Source organism: Phodopus roborovskii, unplaced genomic scaffold (assembly GCF_943737965.1).
Source record: "Phodopus roborovskii unplaced genomic scaffold, PHOROB, whole genome shotgun sequence".
Lineage (NCBI taxonomy): Eukaryota > Metazoa > Chordata > Mammalia > Rodentia > Cricetidae > Phodopus > Phodopus roborovskii.
Genome location: NW_026126184.1, coordinates 168738 through 175704, shown reverse-complemented (window position 1 = coordinate 175704; position 6967 = coordinate 168738).

Here is a 6967-nt window from a genome sequence, read left to right as displayed (position 1 = left end):
GGGTTCTTGGTCTGCAAACTGGCTCAAGTCTGGAAAGTGATTCACTGGCTAAGATCACCTTTTGTTACAGCTATCCAATGTAGCCTTTTCTTCACTTGTTTGAGAATTTTCCTGCTTATACAGGTTTTAAAAAATGCAGCAGGCTTCTTGTCTATTTTATGAAATGCCAGGACTGATTATGCAGTATTAAATGTACATATGAGTAATGCCACTATAAAACTGACTTTGGAGCAAGCAGATAGCAGCATCCTTTCACACCAACCATCCCCCACCTGCAGCTGGAGGGACAGGTGAGTGTCTGAGAACCTGGCTGGAGAGTCCTGCCCTCTAGACACTAATACCCACTACTCCCCCATCCACAGCACTCCCAGCAACCAGGCAATAGCACCTTCCCCATCCCCTGCCACCATACCAGCAAACACATAACCCATTGGCTCCTCCTTCATGTAGAGGGATAGCTGCCATACCAGCTACCACCTGACCTACTGCCTCCACCTACAACTTGAGGGACAGCAACCACCCATTCCACTGGCTCCTCCTGTATCTGGAGGGACAGAGACCACAAAAGCCGGGCTCTAACCGTACCCTGAGGAAGAGACCCCATCTGTACCTGGAAGAAGAGCAAACACCACAGTCACAGGCCCCACCTGTACCGACTGGAGGAAGAGAGGGGAGACATCAGGGGAAATACATGCAACATCAGCATGACCTGAACAGCCCAACAGAGATGAAGCAAACGAATGACATTATGATAGAGGCCCTTAAAGAAATGAAGGAAAAGACAAACAAAAAATTGGAAGAAATCAATAAATCCCTCAAAGAAAGTCAAGAAAACCAAGAAAAAAATCAAACAAGTTCAAGACTTGAAAACTGAAATAGAAGCAATAAGAAAAACACAAAGTGAGGTAATTAGGGAAATGGAAAATCTGGGTAAATGAGCAGGACCTGTAGATGCAAGCATAACCAATAAAATACAAGGGACGGAAGAGAGAACCTCAGGTGTTGAAGATAAAATAGAGGAAATAGTATAGTGTCATCTGTTAAAGAAAATGTTAAGTACAACAAATTCTTAACACAAAATATCCAGAAAAGCTGGAACATCATGAAAAGACCAAACTTAAGAATAATAGGGATAGAATAAGGAGAAAAATTCCAGTTCAAATGCACAGAAAATATATTTGACAAAATCACAAAAGAAAAATTTCCCAACCTAAAGTAGGATATGCTTATTAAGGTACTTACAGAGTAACAGATAGACTGGACCAAAAATGTTACATCATCATATAGTAATCAAAACTCTAAGCAAACAGCATAAACAAAGAATACTAAGAGCTGCAAAGGAAAAAGGCCAAGTAACATGTAAAGGCAGACCTACCAGAATCACACCTGACTTCTCAAAAAAAAAAAAAAAAAAAAAACCACTGAAAGCCAGAAAGTACCAGACAGATATTATGTAGTATGTACACGCTAAGAGACCATGGATGCCAGTCCAGACTACTACCCAGGAAAGCTTTCAATCTCCACAGATGAAGAAAACAAGATATTCCATGTCAAAACCAGATTTAAACAATATCTATCCACAAATTAAGCCCAACAGAAAGTAATAAAAGGAAAAATCCAGCCCAAGGAAGCTAGCTACATCTACTAAAACACAGGAAAAAGATAATACTACACCAGAAAACCACAAAGAAGGGAAACACACAGACACTACCACAACCACCATCAAAAACAAAATAACAGAAATTTACAATCACTAGTTATTAATATCTCTTAATACCAATGGTCTCAGTTCTACTCTAAAATGACACAAACTAACAGAATGAATATGAAAACAGGACCCATCCTTCGGTTGCATACAAAAACAAAACAAAATCACACACACACCTCAACCTTGAACACAGGCATTACATTAGAGTAAGGCAAAGGGTTGGACCTAAGGAACAAGTGAGTATGGCTATCTTAATATCTAACAAAATATACTTCAAAATAAAATTAGTCAAAACAGAAAGAGAAGGGCATTTCATATTAATCACAGGGAAAAATCCATCATGATAAAGTCTTAATTCTAAACATCTATATCTCAAATACAAGGGGCCTCCACATTTGTAAAAGAAATATTACTAAAGCTTAAATCACTCATCAAAACCCACAGACTAATAGGAAACTTAAATTGTAAATGGAGTTCTTAATGGAGTCAGATATAGAATAAAATGCTAAGAGATCAGAGAGAAGGAACAAGTCACAGCCACACCTTATATCCTTAGCATCTCATCAGACAAGAGAGAGATTTCTGTTTCTCCCTGCTTATATCCTATTTCTGCCAACCAATATCACTTCCTGTCTGTAGAAATCTCCAGACCTCCAGACCTCTTTGGGTAGAGTGTGGCAACCTTCATCCTCTGACCTTCAGACAGGCTTTATTTGTACAAGCAAGTTATCACCACATACAACATTTCACTTTCACTAATAGGTAGGTCTTCAAGACACAAAATAAGCAGAGAAATAAGGGAACTAACAGATGTTTTGACTCAAATGAACTTAAGAGGCATCTATAGAACATTCTACCCAAACACAAAAGAATATCTCTTCTTCTTAGCACCTCATGGAATCTTCTCTAACATTGACCACATACTTGGTAACAAAACAAACCTGAACTCATAAAAAATTGAAATAATGCCCTGTATCTTCTCAGATAACCAAGGCTTAAAATTAGAATTAAAAAGCAACAGTAATTACAGAAAGACTACAAACTCATAGAAACTGAACAATGATCAACTGAGTCATCACTGCCTCAAGGAAGAAATAAAGAAAGAAATGAAAGACTTTTTAAAATTCAACAAAATTGTAAGCACAACACACTCAGACATATGGGTTGTTATGAAAACAGTGCTAAGAAGAAAGTTCATAGCACTAAGTGCCTACATAAAGAAACTAGAGAATAGTCATACTAGAGGAATGTAAGGGAGGATCTCAGTGTTGTCACGTTGAGCAGCTGAGGTTTTTGGTGGAGAAGATTGCAGTCTGCAGTCACTCTGAGGAAAGGGTCGCCCCCCCCCCTTTTGTCTTAGCCTTGGTAGAGGTGAGAACTCTCTTGTGGCTTGGCTGTTTTGTTTCTCTGATCTTCATGCAATCTTTATTAGATCATAAACAAAATATCACCACATAACTGGATGTTGACATGTAGAAGAATACAAATAAGTCCATATCTATCCCCATGCACAAAACTCACATCCAAGTATATAAAAGACCTCAACATAAGTCCAGGTACACTGAACCTGATAAAGATAAAGTGGGAAGTGGCCTTGAATGCATTGGCGCAGGAGACCACTTTATTTCTTCTTTTTAAATTTCATTTTACATTCCAACCACAGTTTTCCCTCACACACTTCCTCCTGCCCCACCTTGTCTCCTCCCCTCCAAAACCCTCTCCCCGATGGCCTACCTCCAGTCCAGTTCTCACAGGTAAGGGCTCCCATAAACAGTCAACATAGTCTGGCACAATAGATTAGGGCAGGGCAGGACCCTCCCCCATGCCTTAAGGCTGAACATGACATCCTACCATAGCGAATGGGCCCCAAGAAGCTAGCTCATACACCAGGTTTTTGTTATAGTTCTACTGTATTTTCTAAATATAACACCAGTAGCATAGTCTCTGAGAGGTGCAATCAATAAATGGGACCTCCTTAAACTAAGAAACTTCTGTAAGGCAAAGGATACAGTCAATAAAACAAAACAGCAGCCTACAGAATTGGGAAAATATCTTTATCAACCCCACAATTGAGGAACTGATGGTCTCCAAAATATATAAAACCTCCAGAAAAAAAGACACCAAAATACCAGCTAATCCAATTTTAAAAATGGGGTACAGCTCTAAGGAGAGAATTCTCAACATAAGAAACTCAAATGGCTGAAGAACTTTTAAGGAATTGCTCAGCATCCTTATTCATCATGAAAATGCAACTCAAAATGATCCTGAGATACCATATTACACCTGTCAAAATGGCTAACATCAAAAACACTGATGGCAGCACATGCTGGAGAGAATGTGGAGTCAGGGAAACACTCCACCACTGCTGGTGGGCTTTCAAATTTGCACAGCCACTTTGGAAATCAATATTGTGATTTTTCAGAATATTGGAAATCAATCTACATCAAGACACAGCAAACCGCTCTAGGTAATATACCCATAGGATGCACAATCATACCATGGGGGCATTTCTTCAACTACTTGCATAGCACCATTATTTGCAACAGCCAGAACCTGGAAAAAATCTACATGATCCTCAACCAAAGAATGAATAAAGGAAATTTGGTACATTTACACAATGGAGTATAACTCCTTGGTAAAAATGAAAACAATGACATCTTGAAATATACAGGTAGTGGATAGAACTAGAAAATAAAACCATCTTGAACAAGGTAGGTCAGGCCAAGAAATATAAACACGGTCCACATTGAATCATAAGTTGATATTATATGTAAAATGATTGAAAACCAGGCTACAATCATCCACAATCCCAGAGAAGCTAGGTAAAAAGGAAAATCCTAAAAGGGACACACATGGAGAGCCCCTGGAAGGGTAAAGAGTAGGGATCTTCTGTGTAAAGTGGGAGGGGTTAGAAGAGATGGAATGGGTCATGGGAACATGAGGAATCAAGAAAACTGAGTTGAGGGAGGAATGGAGGGGGAGATTAATGAAAGAGGTATCTTGATAGAGAGGACCATTATGGGGTTAGGGAGAAGCCTGGTGCTAGAGAAATTCTCAGGATTTTACAAGGATGGCCCCAGCTAAGACACCTAGCAATAGTAGAAACGATGCCTGAACTGGCCTTTCCCCTATAATCAGAATAGTGACTACCTCAATTGTTATCACAGAAACTACATCAAGTAACTGATGGAAGTAGATACAGTGAACCACAGCCATGTACTGGGCTGAGCTCCTGGAGTTCAGCTTAAAGGAGGGAGGAGGGATCATATGAACAATTGGGGATCAAGACCATGACGGGGTGAAACATAGAGACAGTTGACCCGAGGTACTGGGAGCTCATGGACTATGGACTAATGTAGAACCCTGCCTGGACCCCTGAGGCACCTTGAGGAAGACTGAAGATTGTGGCTGGAACATCTTGCCCCAGAGATGTTGTTAGTATTCTTTCTATTTTCTTGCCCCACCTCCCCAGAGAGTTGTCATTGTTAGTCTTCCTGTTTTGCTAACACAGAGCTTGTGGGGAGAAGCTAAACCTGAAAAACCTGTTATTTTCCACTGTGCTGTGAGTGGGCATATAAGCCCACTCCACCCCCTGAATAAATGGCAGTCCACATTCCAACATTGAATGAATGAACCATTGTCTTGTCTCTTATTTCAATCTCTAGGCCTTTGCGGAATTTGTGGAACAGATTGTGGCACAGCCACTACAGAACCTGCATGGGACTGAAGTAAATCCTATGAATATGGATGACAGTAAAATAACTTGATCTGTTGTAGGAGGTCCCGACAGTAGCACTAGGACCTATACCAGGGGAATGGACTGACTTTTTGAAGCCCATTCCCTATGGAAAGATACCTTGCTCAACCTTGGTACAGGTAGGAGGGGCTTAATCCTGCCTCAACTGAATGAGCCAGGCTATGTTGACTCTCCCTAGAAGGCCTTGAGATTTCTGAGGAGTAGATAGAGGTGGGTTGGGGTGGTAGGAGAAGGAGAGAAAGGATGGGGAACTATGATTGGTATGTAAAGTGAAAAATACATTTAGTAAAATAAAAATAAAATAAAATTCACTTTGCCTGTGTTGATCTTTATGGGCTAGGCCATTATGAACACTGTTTTGTTTACACTGACCATTGCAATTGTATGATCACCCTGCCCTGGCAATTCAGTGTTGCCACCTGGTCCCTGCTACCATGGAACTGAATTAAACCCATAATTAATTCATCCAAAAGAGTACCAGCATTCCTAATCACAATGTCAGGCACAAGGAAAATGGTCACAACAAAAGTGTTCAAATGTGCTGGTGCTCCTCTCACCATTTTGCTTTTTATAGGATTGATGAAGGGTTTGTCTTTATGGTCTTTCCATTGTGAAGGAATATGTTTTACACAGTATAATCACTGTAGTTCTCCAATTTCCCTGTGCCTTAAAATCCTTCATCAACACTAAGCCAAGGGATATCAGTTGTCTCCAATTCCTTTTCAGTAGGCCATCTTTCAGGGTTACTAATCCATTGGCACTCAGTATTTATGAATCAATTCAATCAAAGGCATTTGCTCTTTAAGTTTGAAAGGTAGTTTACACCATGGAATTTTAGTACTCTCCAAATTCCCAGGAGGAGTGACTGGAGAGGCTTCTGTAGCTGAAGATGTTAGTGAGTTGAAAGTGTTGGTAATTTTAAAAAGCTTGTTCAGATATTTAAAAGACTCACCCTTATACTTCAGTCTCTCTACAACTGCTCTGGTACCAAATTTGTATTAGCCAAGGTTTTCTAGAGTCACAGAAATTATGGAATGAATCTCTCTCCCTTTCTCTCTCTCTCTTTTTCTCCTCCCTCAACATCTCTCTCTCATATGTATATGTAAACACACACACACACACACACAAACACACACATATATATGTATAAAAATTGTTGGAGCTCACCCCACCCTGCGCCCTACCTAGCCCACAGCCCCACTGCTCTGGTTGAGCACTGGAACAAAGGGCAGATCCTACAATCCCAGCACCTCCAGGGAACTTCCTGGTGCTGCTCTGAGCACACTAGACCAGCCTATCCACATGAGACCACCTGAGTCCTCATCTGCCTGATCTCTGACCCCCACTACATGGCTCCTGCCTGAGGAGTGACCTCCTCGAGAGCTTGGACCACCCACAGTTACAGATATCAAACTTCTGACACACCTAAGCCCACTGGGGGCATTATGTATATATATATATATATATATATAGAGAGAGAGAGAGAGAGAGAGAGAGAGAGA